This window comes from Lichenostomus cassidix, chromosome W (assembly GCF_008360975.1).
Source record: "Lichenostomus cassidix isolate B80296 chromosome W, HeHo_3.0, whole genome shotgun sequence".
In the NCBI taxonomy this organism is placed as follows: domain Eukaryota; kingdom Metazoa; phylum Chordata; class Aves; order Passeriformes; family Meliphagidae; genus Lichenostomus; species Lichenostomus cassidix.
The window spans coordinates 5,791,378-5,810,682 of NC_139510.1; the positions used below are offsets into that span (position 1 = coordinate 5,791,378).

General features: G+C 42.8%; 1 protein-coding gene and 2 long non-coding RNA genes across 5 annotated transcripts in view; 2 read left to right on the plus strand and 1 right to left on the minus strand.

Annotated features, from left to right (window-relative positions):
• The window catches only part of LOC146425378 (uncharacterized), a 517,591-nt gene that overhangs the window by 430,746 nt on the left and 67,540 nt on the right, over positions 1-19,305 (plus strand). The gene's annotated exons all lie outside the window — the stretch shown is intronic.
• Positions 1-19,305, plus strand: part of LOC146425386 (small conductance calcium-activated potassium channel protein 2-like) — a 171,110-nt gene that overhangs the window by 106,455 nt on the left and 45,350 nt on the right. The window lies entirely within an intron of this gene.
• LOC146425390 (uncharacterized) lies at positions 6,830-18,901 on the minus strand. Its single transcript, XR_014846586.1, has 3 exons — positions 18,306-18,901; positions 13,451-17,217; positions 6,830-7,350 (listed from the first exon to the last, which is right to left on the minus strand). It is a non-coding gene; the product is annotated as an uncharacterized LOC146425390 (long non-coding RNA).

The window sequence follows — 19,305 nt, forward strand, 5'->3', positions numbered from 1 at the left end:
AACAAATTAGTTTCGGAGGCCTTTTGGATAGCATTTTGGATAGCACTTTCTTTGAAAGTTTGAGAACAAAAATATTATCCCACTTGGGTGGTTATTCAGGCAAGAAAAATAAGTTTCCAAAGCTGTTCAGAAAAAAAAGCGGGAACTTGTTAGCACTAGTTCCTGGGAGCAAACAGTGTCTCTGATAAGCTTAAGAGGGGCTCAGCCCAGGTGCTGTTCATCAAGGCTGAAGCCTAATGAGCATTTCTCAGATCATAGTGCATCTTGGGGGGGTGGGTGGGAGGGGATGGCAAGGAAGGACGCACCACCACACTGAGGCCCTACTTCTTAGGAAATGGCTGGACATCACCTGCTGAGTGCATCCCTTTGCTTTTCTTCATTAAACTGCCTTTATCCTATCTCACAAGTTTTTCATCTTATTTTCTCTCTCTCTGTTCCACTGTGGGGGAGGAGTGATAGAATAGCTTGGTGGACACCTGGCAGCCAGCCAAGACTAACCTGTAAGCTCGCCTTTTAGAGAGCTAAATGAACTGTGTATCTGTTAAAATTCATACAGGCTTTTCATTTTATGCATTGCAGCAGAAAGAATGTTGTGCCTTCTCTGGTGCACAGCTAAGCTTCCCACCAGAGCTATATGTCTGCAAAGCACACCTCTCTCCCTCCGTGGATCCCAAGGAAAATGAGAAAGAAATATAGCAGCTGCCTTCTTTCAGCTACAGAAAAGTACAGCAGGACATTTTTGTGACAACTACAGCATTAAACATTGCAATTCATTTCCATTCCAGCTAAACCAAAACTGACAGGATACTTTCAGCTAGCTATTGCTACACTGTATTGCTTCCTTTCTCACAGATAGCAACCTCCAGGCATATATATTACCTCCAGGCAGTCAATGTGATTGCAGAAATTGTTCGATAACTTGTTGTAATTTTCATAGAATCATAAAATGGTTTGGGTTGAAAGGGACCTTCAAAGATCAAAGTCTAACCCCCCTGCTATGGGCAGGGACACCTCCCACTAGATCAGGTTGCTCAAAGCTCCATCCTAGCTGACCTTGAACAATTCCGATGATGAGGCATCTATAGCTTCTCTGGGAAACATCTTCCAGTGTCTTACCATCCTCAGTGTAAAAAACTTCCTTCTATGCAACATAAATCTACTCTCAGTTTAAAACAGTTGCCCCTTGTCCTGTCACTACAGGCCTTGGTAAAACATCTATCCCATTTTTCTTAGAAGCCCCTTATAAGTACTGAAAGGCTGCAATAAGGTCTCCCTGGAGCCTTCTCTTCTCCAGGCTAAACAGTCCCAACTGTCTCAGCCTTTCTTCATAGGAGATGTGTTCCAGCCATGTGATCATTTTTGTGGCCCTCCTCTGGACCCGCTCTAACAGGTCTGTGCCTTTCCTGTGCTGAGGGCTCCAGAGCTGGATGCAGTACTCCAGATGGGGTCTCACGAGAGTGGTGTAGAGAGGCCGCACTGCTTTTGATGCAGCCCAGGATATGGTTGGCTTTCTGGGCTGCAAGCACACACACTGGCAGCTCATGTCCAACCTCTCACCCACCAGCACCCCCAAGTCCTTCTCAGCAGCGCTGCTCTTGATCTGTTCATCCCCCAGCCTGAATTGATACTGGGGGTTGCCCCAATCCAGGTGCAGCACCTTGCACTTGCTCTTGTTAAACCTCATGAGATTCCCATGGGCCACTTCTCAAGCTTTTCCAGGTCCCTCTGGATGGGATCCTATCCTTCAGGTGTATCAACAGCACCACTCAGCTTGATGTCATCTGCAAATTTGCTGAGGCTGCATTTGACCCCTTCATCTATGTTATTAATAAAGATATTTGTGTTGGTTTTGCTTGGCCCAGTTTTTGCTAGTGGGTGGGGAGGGGCACAAAGATGGCTCCTGTGTGTCCTGTAGGAAGGTTCTGGAAGTTTTCACCATGTCCAGCAGAGCCAATCTCTGATGGCTCTGTAGATGATGAACATGCTGCAGGCCAAGGCTGGACCAATTAGAGATGTTAGTTATGCCTCTGTGAAAACATTTTTAAGAAGAAATCAAAACAATGTGAGCACAAACTTCTTTTTAGCTAGAGGAGGAGGAGGAGGTAAAAACGTGAGGGGAAAACAACATGGAGACACCAAGGTCAGTGGAGAAGGTGGGGGAGGAGGTGCTCCAGGAGCCAGAGCTAAAATTCCTCTGCCAGCCATGGTGATGACCATGGAGGGAGCAGGTGGTCCCCCTGCAGCCCATGGGGTCCACGGGGGATGCAGAGATCCACCGACAGCCCATGGAGAAGTGCCCACGCCAGAAGAGCGGGTGGATGCCTGGAGGGAGCTATGATCTGATGGGAGTCCCAGTAGAGAAGAAGGCCTTGCTCCCAAGATGGAAACAGCCTGGCCTTAGAGGTCTGCACCCTGTGGACAAGGACTTGTGTTGCAGCAGATTTGGGTGGACTGCTGCTCCTGAGATTGGACCCATGCCAAAGAAGTTCACAGAGGACTGTCTCCCATGGGAGGGACCCCATGGCTAAGTAGAGGACTCCTCTCCATGAGCAGTGGAAGAAATTTTGGTGATGGACTGACCAGAGGAAAAAAACCCTTACCCTGCCCCCCGGCCCCATGCTGTTGGTTAGAAGGAGGGAGCGGGGTGAGCCGAGAAATGGTGATTGTAGCAGAAGAAATTTTGGTGATGGATTGGCTAAGAAAAAACCCATACCCTGCCCCCCCCACCCCCCCCAAGCTGTTGGTTGGATGGAGGGAGGGGGATGAGTAGAGAAATGGTGTCTTAAGAGCTTATTTTTACTTCTCATTTATCCTCTGACTCTGTTTAGGGTTAGGTTAGCAAGAAATCACTTTGCAACTTTATGTTCAGTCTGTTTTGCCCTTTTCTCAGTGCATCCTCCCACCGGTTCTTTATCTCAACTTATGAGCCCTGTGTGTGTGTGAGTTTTTTTTCCCCTCTCCTCTGCACAGCTGCAGCAGGAGAGAGCAGAGGGAGCAGATGTCATAGGTGCCTGGCATTTTGCCAGGGTCAAACCACAACGTTTTTTTGGTGGCCCGTATGGGGAATTCATGATTACTTTGAGATAAGGATACTAATTGGTAGAAATAATGGGCAAAACAAGTATTAAGCTATGTTTTAAGGTGGAATGGTAGTGAAGTATTTGTGTTGTAACTGTAGTGAAAGTCCTAGGAGTGGATTAATTATATGTTGAATGTTGATTTTGATGATTCTTAAATATGTGATTCACAGAGGCGAGGGATGGAATGCATTGGTTTTGCTTAGCCCAGTTTTTGCTAGTGCATGGGGAGGGGCACAAGGATGGCTCTTGTGTGTCCTGTGTGAATGTTCTGGAAGTTTTCACCATGTCCAGCAGAGCCAATATTTAAGAAGAAATCAAAACAATGTGAACAGTGTGAGAATATGTTATTTAATATAAATAACACTGGTCCCTTTACGGACCCCTGAGGGACACCACTTGTAACTGATGTCCATCGGGACTCTGAGCTGTTGACCACTACCCTCTGGATGAGACCATCCCACAAATTCCTTACCCACCTAAGAGTCCACTCATCAAATCTACCACTCTCCAATTTGGAGAGAGGGATATGGTGGGGGACCATGTCAAAGGCTTTACATAAGTCCAGATAAAGGATATCTGTAGCTCTTTCCTTATTCACTGATGTAGTCACTCCATCATAGAAGGCCACTGTCACGGGATGAGTGGAAGCTTCAGACAAGCCCTGCCTTAGCCTCAGAACTTGGCAACAGTTTAAGGAATCACTCTAGCCCACAAGTTCTAGTGATGGTGAATCAGGTCTATTTATAAAAATTGTTGTTAAAAAGGTTGGCGAGAGAGAGCATAGTGGCACGGCTCAATTTGAGTCATAAAGCAAGCTCCATTTATTTTACAGCATGAGAGACTTATATACTGTTGCAATGTTACTATTTATAGCTACACAGGTTATCATCTATATTGCATTCCATTCTCACACATTTAGAGATCCTCCTTAGTTACTACTTATGATTCTCACGAATTTCTCCCACAGCTCCGAGGCACAGCTGCGCTTCCCAGGCACTTCTCTCACGACACCTTGTTAGGATTTTTACTGAGGCCTTGTTCAGCTTGTTCAACTAACATAAGTTTTGCTGGTACAAACTCTATTTTCTAACAAAAAATGAATTATTTATTAAACAGACAAGAGATAAGAGATGAAGGATCTTAATCAGAATTACTACACAGTATAAAACTAAAGAACTACTAGTAGATTACAGCATAACATAAAACAGTGCACTATATAAAGGTACCTATATACAAGCTAGCAGAAAAAAAATAGTATTGATTAGGAGTCAAATGCAATTTATTACCAAAATGATGATAATGTACAAATATTCCTTTCCTTAACCCCTGGGGACTAACCATGAAGCAGGCATCCCTACTCATGGGAGAAACTCCACACGTTTCCAGGAAAATTTACAGAAGATTTCTACTTTGCGAAAGTTTGGTGTTGCTTTTATAGTTTGTAAAGTGAGGTATCTGTCAGTCAAAAATCCAGCTTATCTTTCCAGATCTCACTTCAACACTAAGATGTTTATTGTCAACTGGGAGATGCCAGACCAATGTTAATTCCAAGGTGCCAAAATAACTCACTACAAGACAGCTTGTCCTGTTTGAGTTATCTGACCGGTAAAAAAACAATAGATAAGCTCTTGTGGGGTGTGAGATGTCCTGCTACAGTCACTAGGATGGTCAGACAGGATTTTCCCTTGGTGAAGGTGTGCTGGCTGTCTTGAATCTCCTCCGTGTCCTCTATGTCTCTTAGCATACTTTCTATGAGGATCTGTTCCAGGATCTTCACAGGCACAGAGGTGAGTCTGACAGGTTGGTAGTTCCCAGGGTTGTCCTTTCTTCCCCTTTCAAAGATGGTGTAGTGGGTTGACTCTGGCTGGATGACAAGCACCTACCAAAGCCTCTCTATCACTCTGCTCCACAGCTGGACGGGGGAGAAAAAATATAATGAAGGATTTGTGAGTTGAGATGAGGACAGAGAGAAATCACTTACCAAATACCAGCACAGGCAAACAGACTCAAATTAGAGAAATTAATTGAATTTATTACTAATAAAATCAGAGCAGGATAATGAGAAGTAAAATAAGACCTTAAAAACACCTTCCCCCCATCTCTCCCTCCTTCCCAACTCTACTTCCTCCCCCCAGTGGTGCAGGGAGATGGAATGGGGGTTATGGTCAGTTCATCATACATTGTTTCTACCGCTGCTCAGGGAGAGGAGTCCTTCCCCTGCTCCAGCATGTGATCCCTCCTGTTGCAGTAGAGATGGACACGCAATGCAAAAAACACAGCGCCAAGCCAGGAAAGAAGGTGAAAGATAGAGCGAGCTTTATTGCTACAAAGTCTTTTTTATACTATTTTCTAACATTTGTGCAATACAGTTATTGGCTATCTAAACCTGTTATACAACACCATTGGCCAGTTATTCCTAGTACACAACTTCTGTGAAAAACAGCCTCCCTATTGCAGGTGCAAAATTCCTCCGTGTTTTTTGGTCTTGTTGACGAGCTGTTGTCCAGACTTTGTTTTGTTTCTTGCTTCTGTCCATGCTGAGGTTTTCACGGGTACGGGTTGTTGTCCACACTTTATTTTTACTTCTTGCTTCTGTTCATGGTAAGGTTCTCACGGGTATGAGGTTGTCTGTAACATGGTCGGTGTTTGTGAGCTTGAGACAGGCCTAGACAGACCTGCCATTGATTCACACAGTTCCCCCTTTTTTGTTTTAAAGCTAGAAATGCAGTGTTTAAAATCCTCTGCAGGGCCTGTCTTGCATGGGACACAGGAGTTTTATGTGTTTGTGTAGTTTGACAGACTTTAAGATAGCTAGTTGCCCAAGACTTTTAGTCCCGTGTCGCTGTTGAGCAGCTAGCAGAGTAATAAAAGCACCAGTTCTCAGTGGCAAGAAGGAATGACCTTTATTGTTTTGATTTCATCACATATATAGAGTTCTCAAAAGTCACCCAGATTGGTCAGTCAGAAGCCTTCCCCCAGGCCTGATTGGCCAGGCCTGCACTGTCCAAGTTCTGGAACACTGTTCCAATAACATCCAAACTTTATCATTTATAAAACACAAGAAGAATTCTCGTGGGAAAAACCTGTGCTAGCCACAGTCCCGTTCGCAAGATTCTTTGATATCTGGCCGATTTGTCTAAAAATACCATTTATTTGACACAGAACATAACAAACATACAAACATAGAACAGATTGACACACATAAACACACAATGAATACATAATTGCAACACTGTAATAGTTAAAAATGCAATTATGGGGTAAAACCTTGCTTGAACTATAAAAATAGTTAGAAATGCAAGAAATGTTTGCTTGAACTATAATGCAAGTTAAGACAGGTACCTATAAGTTAGCCGGAATAATACAATTTAGGAAACTCGATGATCTTACCAAATCCAATTTTTGGAGCTGGGGATACATCAGCGTCCTCACCCAATCCCTCGGGAAGTAACCACAGAGCTTGCGTCCAAACTCAGGGGAGAAGGCTTACTTCACGCTCCAGTGTCCATGTAGAAAGCTTCTACCTTTCTGAGATTCCGTGAGCTTTTTATAGGATAAAAGTGTGTATTTGTAGTCACTGAAAATTTCACACATTCTCTCTACATCCCACAGGGGATTGTCTTTTCAGACTTTCAGTTGCCAGCACCAGGTAGCTGTTGATTAGGCTATCAACCTAAACCTGAGCCATCCATTTCCTGGGACCGATCAGGGAGAGAGAGAAGGGGGAGGGGGGTGTCCTGCCACAGGGCCTTTTCTCAGAAACGATAATAAACACAGCATATGAAATACCGACCCGATATGGTTTGAAGAATTCACACAGCACATGCCTTTAGGGTCTTTACAACCATTGTCATGTGCCAGCTGCAAAAGATCAATGGCTATCTGTTTTGCAAAATGATGTGTCTACTAGAATTAACACTAATTAACAATCCTAACAAACAATTTGGCATTAACAAATTAATAATCTAACATTTAACAATCTCAATATTTTTCTCAAACATCACTTCTAGAATTAAAGCAAAGACTGAAATTTAAATAAAGACTAAATAAAACTTAAACTTAAGAACTTAAACTAATACAAACTGAAACTTAAACCAAAGCTAAAACACATTTTTCTAAATTCAAGAACTCAAGAATATCATCATAGTCCTTTGCAACAGAATATGAAAATCATTCTTCACTCTGCAGTGCCACTGTCTTCTGAAGTTTCCTTGTTGGTCTCATGACACTCTTTGCGTTGCAAGTCAGGGCACACACATCTTGCAGGTACCTGATTCGCCACAATCGAGCTCAGAGACACTTCAGAGACCAAGTCAGAGAAGTGGGTATTTGCTTTATTCGGTGCACTGGATGTGTGGGAATTGTTTCTACCAAACACACATACCTCAGTACCCCAAAGACACAGTGTTATAGGTAAAATCATGAATATTAATTACATTCTTCAGGATAGGAGTGGTTATACAAATCTGCCAAGAAACGGAGGCTTGACAATCCAATATGGGTTTACTACAAGCTTCAGTTTATTGATCTACAGTATACAGTTTTATAGTGTAGTTAACTAGATCATGCATATTCTGTAATCGTACAATATTATTGGTTATATACTTCCACGCCCTAAGTTTGGCTACTTGCCTTAAACATAGATACATATTATCTATAATGCCTGATTTCTGCATTTTTGTTAGCAATTACCGCATTCTCGACGGCTCCCACGACCTCTATGTTGCAGCAAGGTCATGGTGACCTAGATCGCTGATTGGACACAGGCATCTAATTAATAGTTGGCTGAATATGGCTATTGTTAAGAAGCAGCTTGTCTAAGTGTTAAGAAACAGCTTATTTAAGTCTGTATGTTCTTTTTCTATTAACTAATTCCCCACACAAATCATTTCTCAGAAGTCATTAATATCATTAGCATGTGCACCACGCATGCTCCGTATATCCTGGTGGTCTTTGGAGACCCCCAAAGCCCCCTCCAAGGTGAAGGTCCTTCATGGGATGATTCAGTGGTTTCTGTGCTGGTTTCAAATGCATGCTTAGCTGATAAGCCATCAGGCCAGAGCTGTTACCTACAATTTGAATTTGAATTAAGAGTTCAGCCTTCAGCCCTGGAAGCCACAGACAGGCGCCTGTGCTGGTGGAAGGGGGGCAAAAGCTCAGAGAATCTTTCTCAATCCCCCCTTTTCTTTTGTAATTTGTAATTCTTTACAAATCTTGTATGTCATGAAAGTAAATACCTTTCTCTATTTTATATCTAAGTTTATACTTTTGCCATTGAATATAAGCATCGCAATTTCAAGTACATAATATCATACAACAATAACTACTATTGCAGAGAGTAAATAACAATGCAATAACACAAATAACTATTACATACATTTGTTTAAGTTAGGATTAACATAATTGCAACAGCTTGTATTTATAACTGTACATACTCTTTCTCTTTTGGCATACAGCAAATCTATAGTTAATTTGTGAGATGCTCTTTATCTTGATTTGCTGTGTTTTTATGGCATCTGCAGTGGCATTCATTATGGTCTCTACAATGGTAGAAAGATTCTTCTTTACTTACTTCGGGCCAGGGTATAAACTACCTGGCAAAACTGTGAAAATTGGTGGGTTTATATATTAGTATAAAAGTTTGGAGTAAGCTTTGTTAGTTGAGGAACAACACTAATGTGGAGAGATACTGGTATTTTGAAGAAAAAGAAGACAGAATCTATAGAAATTCTAAGAGGAATGTTAATTCTTTTGGCTTTCTTGGGCCTTCCATCCCCTAGCAGGTTTCTTTGGAGTCAGGGATGGGGAGAATGGAGCACTGCCTCTGCTGTGTGCATGGCTGGCCCCACTATAGGGCTGGGCTTGGAGCTCTGTGCAGCACTGCCTCTGCTGTGTCCATGGCTGGACCTCACTGCAGGGCTGGGATGCTCTGGGGCTAAGGAGCAGTTCACTGTCTCACCAGGGCAAGGCCCTGACCTGCCCCTTCCCCACACACACAGGCATTTTGAAGTGTTGCAGAGACACTAATTTTCCAGTTTTGGCAGCTCACATCATGGCTCCAGACAGTGATCAGGACCACTGATAGCTTTTCTTGCTTGTAAAATGGGGTACTTTTCTTCCTCACCTTGGTAGAATTTTTAGCAAACAGAGCAGAAAGGAAAGAGGAAAGCATAAAGGATAACTGACTAAGACTCTCATACTGTTAGTTTTTTGCTTGTGGTCCATTAGGCTATCTTTTCTCTCCTTTTCAGTCTTTTGTTTTACTCTCCGTAAATCTAGATTATCTTTCAATTTACAGAAAAAATATGCTCACAAATATTAGCCACTCACATAAACCAACAGACGTTTAGGATCTTTTTATACGATTTTGCAAGCTTTTTCTAGGACTTCAAATGTGCTACTGAAAAATGGCACTTTTAACTGCTATTTTAAATTTAAAATTATCTTTTAAATTGCAGAGCCCAAAGCCTGGCAGATTGGTCTATGACTTTCAGCAATTTTTCAAAGGCAGTATTTTCCTTTTGCGGGGCTTAGCATTCTTAAACACTGGACAAACAAATATGCATTAAACAGCAACAGTTATAAATACTTAGTAGAATAGCCAGGCATCCTTTTGAAACCTTTTCATTTTAAAAATGAAATTATTTTGTTATTGTTATATTTCAATTTCACAAATTTAGATTTAAGCTCATGTAGCTTTCTCTTTTTTTTCTGTCTTACTTAGCCCTTTGCATCTGAAGCCATACTTGCCATTACAATTATTACAAGGTTTTGCTAGGATAGCTGACTGTGGATAACACTGTTCTGGAAATACAAAAAACAAAACCATTTAATGTGTTTCATTTTGGCGTTGCAGCTTTTAACCGATTTACTGTATATTATATTGTCCAATATGGTTATTTTGTGTCGTCTTTGTCTGGAGTTTCACATTGGAGTGGAGTCTCTGGCCATAGATCTCACAGTCGTGAGGGAAGTCAGCAGTTCTTTTTGCTTCTGTGGCTTGAGTAGCTCCTTGTCTCACATCTGGACACAACTTTTTATCTGATGAGGACACACTGAAGGATGTTAAAACAAACTTGCACAGTGATAACACGTTAGAGTGGGGAGAAGGATGAATTCTTGCCTCTTTTAACTCCCCATTGGAAATTCTTATACAAATCAAGTTTTTAATAAGTGAGAAATTAAGATTACATGAACTAATGTTTTACTCTTGCAGGTTAATAAACTTTTTTCCTTATAATTTCTTAAATGCATGTATTACTCTATATGCATATTTAGAATTAGTAAAAATATTCACTATTTTGTCTTGATATACTTCACAGGATTTTATAAGCACCTACAGCTCTGCTGCTCGAGCTGACTATGTGAGAGGCAATGTTTCACTTATTTTAACTTTCTTTCATTAATGATAGTGTATTTTTCAAATTGTTACTCTTCTAGTACTTTTGAAGACTCACTACTAAATACATTTTCTCCCCAGACCAGGGAGTGCCTTGCGAATCTTCCCTAGCCTGGGTCTGGAGATTTATCACCTGAATGCTGTGCAGTCATGGGGTTTTTTTTTTCAACTTCTTCAAGGAGGCTGAGTCAAACCCCTTGTTTTTTTTTGTTGTTTTTTTTTTTTCCTTAAATACTCTTGTTTTACTAAACAAGATTCGCAGTACAATGACTGTGCTGGTCATCTATTCAGATGCTTTTGAGTTAATAAGTCTTTAGCTTGGTGTGAAACTTACGAGGTATATTCCTATTTTCAGCCTTCGGGCTTCATTTACCATCAGAGCTTTGGCTGCACAACTTGCAGACAGTGCGGCCAGCCTCTGGCTACATTCTGAGACAATGAATAGCTGCCGGCCACTGGATTTGGTAACTTATAAAATTAGCATCAGGCCACCGTGTTCTCCAAAAGTGGCTGTCAAATTCTCAAAGCATGGGGAAGAACACTTTTTTGCAAAAGTTACTTGCCATGACAACAAACCATACAGAGAGGACTGAACCCCCTTGGGGACTTGAATTAAGCACACATTGTCACGTTCTTGGCTGCTTGAACAGCCCGGACAGTGGCTCAGAGACACACCTTGTCTCCACCTTCTCCTCAGCAGTTCTAAATTTTTTTTTCTCTGCAGCATTTAATTTGCATTTTCTCTAAGGCAATTTGGCTGGCTGCTCGAAGGGTAAAGAATTTGAATTAAAAGCATTCGAGCAAACCTTTGTTCAAAAAAACCAAAACAAGAACTCAGAGTAACCCAGGCAGGAGATTTTAACTTTGAAATAGTTAATTACAAAATTTGGTATATCTTTTCTACAGACATTTTTGCTTTCAGTGTCTCTTTGGCATCACTTTTGCTTTTGCCTTTTTTTATCCTTTCTTACATACATTTGCAGTATCTTTCTAACTAGTTTCTTCAGGGCTTATTCAGCCCTTCCTCCAGCCCCCACCTGTACTACTACCTGGGGGTGCTCATTGTCCCACAAAGTCATTCTGGTGACCTAGACAGAACTCTTAACAGACAATCTACATTTCTAAACATTCCCTCTGCAGTATCCAAACGCAGCCCTTCCCCCTCCTAGGCTCTCAGCAGGCAAGGCCAGCAGCACCACAGGTGATCGGTGTGTCCCACCGCCACCCTGCCCCAGGGGCTGGCAGGGTCAGGGACTGCCTGGTGCTGAGCCCGCAGCTGTCCCACAGCTCCAGCTCGGCTCCGCACCTCCCCACAGGCCCCCAGCCTGTGCATCCAGCCCCACATCTCTGTGCTCGCTCCCGCCGCTCCGAAAGGGGAGGATACAGGGAATTGCAGCTCGCCCTGGGTCAGCTGCCAAAATTTTTAGGCAAGATGGGGGAGGGTCTTGAAATACTTCTCCTTTCTTTCTTCTTTTTCCTTCTTTTTTACTCTATTTACTTGCAAGCTCTATCTACTAAAACATTCTATACAACCATATTTCAGCAGCTACACACAGGAGTTCTAAAGAGGTACTTATTAGATTCAATTAGTTATTTTTATCTCGCGGACGTCCCCGCATAAATTTATATGCCGGCAAAAATAGAAATTAACACAGGTAAAATTTTGCACACACAGTACATGCACACACATTAAAAAATTCAGAAGCACTCGAGCAAATAGACAATATCACTTTCTCTCACAATTAATACACATGCACTAAGTTTAAGTTTCACAACTGTTTCCACACACAAAACACAGAATTTTAAAGGCAAAATCAAATAGAACAATATTAGAAAGGTGTTGGGGTCTGAGTGTTTTCAATTCAGCAGCTAAAATCTTTCCCTTCAATAATACAATCTGCCCCCCTCCAGATACTCCAAACCAACAGTTTACATATGATTTATACTCATTCACTCTTTACCACTTGCTTCGCTTTTCTCTGGCCGTTTCTGTCGCCAGAGAATGGAAACGCAGATAGAGCTCTGCTCTCGCTTCGTGTCGGTGACACGTCTCATTCATTCCCACTCACACAGTAACAAAATAATGACACAGTAACACAGTAACAAAATAACAACAGACAGAACAAAAATCACAGTATGGTGTAATACAGTGAGGTCCAACCCCCTTAAAGGTACCTTTCACTATAGCGGGGTCCAACCCTTTAAAAGTACCTTTTCCTGACAGTGGGGTCCAACCCCTTACCCGGGACTAATTTCGGGAGACCCAGTCTCAACCCACTCTCGGGGACTAGCACCCCGGACCTGCAGGCATTTATTTTAAAAGTAGCAAATACCTTAATTTGGTGCAGATGGTCCTTAGTCTACTCCTGCCGTGAGCCAAAGGACAGCTGAGCTCCCCCTGAAAATTCAGGGTGGTGACTGGGAGGTCTGCTTACCCCTGGATCCGGCAGCCAAGCAGAGTCAGGGTCCCATCTGGGGTGCCAGTTTGATTCGCCCCAATCGAGCTCAGAGACACTTCAGAGACCAAGTCAGAGAAGTGGGTATTTGCTTTATTTGGTGCACTGGATGTGTGGGAATTGTTTCCACCAAACACACATACCTCAGTACCCCAAAGACACAGTGTTATAGGTAAAATCATGAATATTAATTACATTCTTCAGGATAGGAGTGGTTATACAAATCATTTCTCAGAAGTCATTAATATCATTAGCATGTGCACCACGCATGCTCCGTATATCCTGGTGGTCTTTGGAGACCCCCAAAGCCCCCTCCAAGGTGAAGGTCCTTCATGGGATGATTCAGCGGTTTCTGTGCTGGTTTCAAATGCATGCGTAGCTGATAAGCCATCAGGCCAGAGCTGTTACCTACAATTTGAATTTGAATTAAGAGTTCAGCCTTCAGCCCTGGAAGCCACAGACAGGCGCCTGTGCTGGTGGAAGGGGGGCAAAAGCTCAGAGAATCTTTCTCATACCCACCGCACACCAGTATCTGTGGAGACACAAGCATACCCGCATCCCCAGATAACCAGGTCCCATGGCCTTCCCACTTGTTAGTGGTCAGATCTTTCATCCACACCTTTCCTCAAGGGAAAGTCACTGCTCCATCCGACTGCAAAGAAAGAAAATGCTTCAAAAAAATAGGGATGTTAGAATCAGAAGACAGTGTGAGATGGTTAATTATATACAAGGGTTTTTGTAGTTTGGTCTGTGGTGGTTCCCCTACCATTCCCCCTTTTTGTTTTTGCAAAACACATTTCAAGGTACTATGAGCACGTTCAATGATGGCTTGACCAGTGGGTGAATGAGGGATACCGAATTTATGATCCACACCCCAAGGTTGCAAAAAATTGCCTCGTCCTCACAGAGGTATAGGCAAGACCACTATCGATTTTTTTGGATGAAGGTACTCCTAAAACAGCAAATGTCAATCGCCAATGTGCGACAGCATCACGGCCTTTCTTTCTTGTGTGAGCAGATGCCCACATAGCAGAAGAAAAGGAAAGGTGTCAATGGAAATGTGCACATACTTGAGATGACTAAATTTAGCAACATGAGTGACATCTGTTTGCCAGAGCTGCAATGCTTGCAGACCTCTGGGGTTGACAATTACAGGCAAAGGTGCAGCGAATCCCTGATCATCAGGATACGAATCAACAATGTCATGAGCCTGAATAGGTGTGAGCGAAAATTGTCTCTACAAAGTACATGCACTCTGATGGAAAATATCATGTGATGCTTTGGCCTGTGCTACCTTGTCAGGCTGAGGCACTACCCATGCCGGATTAGCGAGCTTATCAGCCGTAGAGTTACCTTCTGCTATAAAATCTGGTAATGTAGTGTGACTTCGAATGTGCAGGATGCAGTAAGAATGCATTCGATCTTGAATTGCCGACTACAAAGCTTTCAAAAATGAAAACAAAGCAATATCGTTAACTGCCTTCAAAGCGAGCAATCCAGACGCTGTGCAATATCTGCAACATATGCTGAATCAGTAACAAGGTTCAGTAGTACATGAGAAAATTGCTGGAATGCCATGGTCATGGCCCCCAGCCCAACAAACTGAGCAGAGCCCAACTGGCGACCCTCCAGCACCTGCCACCCAGACCTGTCTCCCTAGCCAACACTGGCCCCTCGATCTGGGGTGACAAGAAACACAATGATATATGAAAGTAATACAAAGGAATAACTATACATGAAATGAAACAATAAGCTTACTTAAGAAATTACATCATCGATTGCCTAATCACTTTGCCATCACCCAGGGTCTGCAATTGCTGGGGAACTTCATTTCACAGGCAGGGCTTGGAGAACCTTTCCTGGGCAAGGATTCCAAGTTTACCTGAAAGAGGGTCTAGCTTTCATAAGTCCAAATCAGCTAGTCAAAGTGACTCAATCACATTATTGGTGCGGAAATACCTGGGTCTGGTGGCATACTTCCCAACCAGCCAGGGCCAGGGCTTGGCCAGAGCCTAGGCCTTAACTGGGAGGGTTTCCCTAAAACATCCTACAAACAGGCTTCCATTAATATCAATTAGAAAAGTTTCTTAAAATGACAAAGGTCTTGCAGACAACTACACAAGGTTACATGAAATTTTCTAAAGCAGCCGGCATTATTACTTAACTTTAACTAAATAATCAATGGTACCATAATGTGCAGCATTGTTTGTCACTCATTCTTCTGTGCCACCTATGGAAGATAAACTGCAAAGACTGCCACGAACAGTAACATCAATCAACAAATATAGAACAACTAGACCCACAGAATTCTTGATGACAGCAAGGATTTTACAGACTGTGTGTTTACATGGTTCAATCTTTATCAGGAATGTTTCCGTCGTAAATCTTCACCTTATCTCCACAGCAGAACTGTGTTCTTTAAAATAAATGAGCATAACATAACAAAAAGCAAACCCAGCAAACTTAAAGTTAACATCACTGAAAATGAACAGAATTCACCTTTAATAGAACTTAGAGCACAAAATTAACATAGTTTAAACTTAATATAATGTACTTTTAATAAAACATAAACTCAAATCAACAGAACTTAGCTTCAATAGCACTTAACAGGTAATTTAAACTATTCACTATAACAAAGCACAAAACGTCTCTAGGCAGAATGGAATTTTTTTGTGCTCCAGGTTATTTTTAGCTATTTATAGTGGATGTTTGTTTCTAAGTAATTGTGAGTCCACAGACATAAACACAGGACACAGGGGAGAAGATAGTAACACTTCCCTCTGTTGGTTTCAGGTGCAGGTATTTGTGTCCCAGAAACTCTTGGAGCTTTGCTTTCAATACAGAATAAAACTTCTGTCCCTCTGGGGGTCTTGGTTAGAACGTCACCTAGAGACTTAACTTACAAATCTAAAATACCTAAGAAGTTAAAACAGCATTCTTAGTATGTTTGCTGCAGCACTTTCACACTCACACACACACAGACATTATTCAAGGTATGCCTTAAAAGTTTCAGATACAGCAGAGTTTGACTCTATCATTGCAAGAAAACTACTGAAGATTTGTCATACAACAATTAAACATAAATGAACAATATGCAAAGAAGCAACCTAGTTGTAAATGAGACAGCAGCAACAGAGAACTCTGGAGGGTTAAATTTCTGCAGGATTAACTGGAAGAGTTAGAAAAGTGTGGTAAACACATCGTAATTCACTTGATATTTTAACATCAGGTTGTAAAGTTAATTGCTCTAACCTTACATCTTGTCCAGTTAATACCCACTCTACCAAATGCATCAGGGCTACCTGAATCCATGCTGAGCAAGGCTACGACACCAAGCCTGTCTATAAACTAAGATATAATATTATGCACATAAGGATAAATTATGCTCTTGAGGAGATAGCTAAAAATTTAACTTTGCTGATTCCTTATAGCATCACAGGTGCCTGCAGTTATGTTGGTACTACTTGCTTCCTACTGAGTAGCTCAGGCATGCCAAGGTCAGAGCCGCAGCCCCAGGCATCCTCCAAACACTTAGCTGGGCAGATGCCAGAGCAGCTCTGTGAGCCACTATGCAGGCAAAGGAAAAGTTTTTCAAATTTTGGAAAGGTTTTAAAAAGAGAGAAACTGAGGTTTGTCCACAATAAGGCTACAAACAAGGCAGATTGTTGTGATTCATATACCAATTCTGTAGAGATGAAATAAAATGCATTGGGAAAAGTTAAAGGTGACTTGAACAATTTACATCTGGCTAAGACTCCATGAACATCAGAGGTATACTTAAGATAAACACTTTTAAAACTGCTTTAGCAAGGAATTCAGCCCCTGCCCAAGGTCTCATCAATCAAGGTGTTATTATCTGGCAGTCCAATTATTTTGCTGCAAGGCTTTCTTGTTGAGAAAAGTTGGAAACAAGTTTGAAATACAACTCAGTTACACCAATTAAAAAAGGCACTTTGAAAATACATTCACGAATCGACCTGTGGAGCCTTGACAGGGCCCCCCCACACAGCACAGCCGGTGCCCGTCCGCTCCCCTGAAAGGGGGGGGAGCCGCGCGGGGGAAAGCGCGGAGGAAAAAAGCGGCGGAGCTGCCCCGCGCCTTTGCCCGGCCCCGTGCCGAGCCGGGCCCCGCTGAGCTGAGCAGTTCAAAGCCTCCGGGGGGAGGAAAACCCCGCACGCCCTAGCAAGACCTGCCCGGGATTTGCTGCCATCCTGTTCTCCGGCAGCTTCCGGAACCAAGAATATCAACATCAAGACTTCTTCCGCTCAGAAAACAGAGAGTTCTGCAAGGAATAACAAAGTTGCTCCAATGAGGAGAATATTTTGCAATATGTTTGTGAAAAACTAGGTCCACTCTCCTGTCAGGATTAAAAAGGTTTAATAAAAGACAACAGGGGACAGATAGAAGCAAAAGGTCAGTGCTGGGTGCTTTGGCATTCAGCCAAAAAAGCACACCTGGTATGGACAGAGACATCCTTTACATACTCTTCAGTCTAATGCATGTTCATAAACAGTTATGCATATTCATATTTTCCTCCAAACTATTTTGCATGTTCTGGGAACTGATCTGCCTCCTTGGAGCATGCGCAGTCGTCTTTCATTGATTCTGTTATCACTCCCAGATTGTGGTCTCTGCAGACAACAGGTGCTGATAGTTGGAGTGTCAGAGGCAGGGTCTGTTCGCGGGATGTTATCCAGTTCAAGCATTCTAATAAAACTATAACAGCTATTTTACTACTATTAAACTCAGCTAACACGAGAAAGAAAAACCTTAGTCATCATTACACAGCAATTTTTCACAGCCAGGCTACCTCTATAAGAAAAGAATTAAAATCATACACATAGTATCCATTGTAATATTTGCGAAAAGCCAACATTATGATATGTATTTATCACATGTTTCAAACTGCTTCGGGAAGTCTCCAAGGGAAGAGCTCTGCCTCCAAGCAGGGGAAAGACGAGCCGAAGGCAACACAGCTGCAGCGGGGGAATTGGCTGCTGAGGTGATATTTTTCAGCTGTAATGGCAGCAACCAGTCCCAAGCGAAGTGCCACGCCATTAATTTGGCTACATCGTTAATCATTTCACGGCTATGTTGTTTCTTTTTTGTGGCTGCCTCCCACCGCCTTCTCCTGCCCTATTTTACATTGTTTTAAAGTTTCAAAAAGCAAGTGCCAAGCTGTTGCCAGCTCCCATGCATCTCTGTCTCTGTGAGAAACAGCATCCCAGAGCTTTTCCCCAACTGCCCTCCGGGAACTCCCACTAAAAGCAACATTGCTATCTGCTAGAACGCCCGTGTGCTTTAGCAAGGATTTCCATATAGACAGCACAGTTTTTTCCTGGCTAATTAAATTGTTTCCCAGCGGCTCACCTTAATCTCACCCCAATTAAGGTGTCCACAGTCTGATCTGGATCTCTTACGCTATGCTGGGCTCCATCTCTGTGGCACTCCCCCTGCCGCCCTTCGGGATCCCGCCAACTCCATGGCTCCCATCCCGTTGTTCTCCAGAATCAAGTCCTGTAGGTCTCCAGCATCACGTCTGGGGTCACCATTTGTCCTCCAAGCCAGGAAAGAAGGTGAAAGATAGAGCGAGCTTTATTGCTACAAAGTCTTTTTTATACTATTTTCTAACATTTGTGCAATACAGTTATTGGCTATCTAAACCTGTTATACAACACCATTGGCCAGTTATTCCTAGTACACAACTTCTGTGAAAAACAGCCTCCCTATTGCAGGTGCAAAATTCCTCTGTGTTTTTCGGTATTGTTGATGAGCTATTGTCCAGAGTCTGTTTTGCTTCTTGCTTCTGTCCACACTGAGGTTCTCACAGGTATGGGTTGTTGTCCACACTTTATTTTTACTTCTTGCTTCTGTTCATGGTAAGGTTCTCATGGGTATGAAGTTGTCTGTAACATGATCAGTGTTTGTGAGCCTGAGACAGGCCTAGACAGACCTGCCATTGATTCCCACACCCTCCCATGGGAGACAGTTCTCCACAAACTTCTTCAGCGTGAGTCCATTCTATGGGCAAGAGTTCTCCATGAACTGCTGCAATGTTGGTCACTCTTCCACGGGCTGCAGTCCTTCAGGCATAGCCTGGGTTGGCCACAGTGTCACAAGTCCTATCAGGAAACCTGTTCCAGTGTGGGCTCCTCTCTCCATGGGTCTGCAGGTCCCTTCCAAGACCCTGCTCCAGCATGGGCTCCTCATGGGTTCACAGCCTCCTCTCAGACATCCACCTGCTCTGGCGTGGGTCTCGTCCACAGGCTACGGGTGGATCTCTGCATCCCCAGGGTCCTCCATGGGCTGCAGGGGGGCAGCTGCTTCACCATGGTCTTTACTACAGGCTGCAGGGGTATCTCAGCTCCAG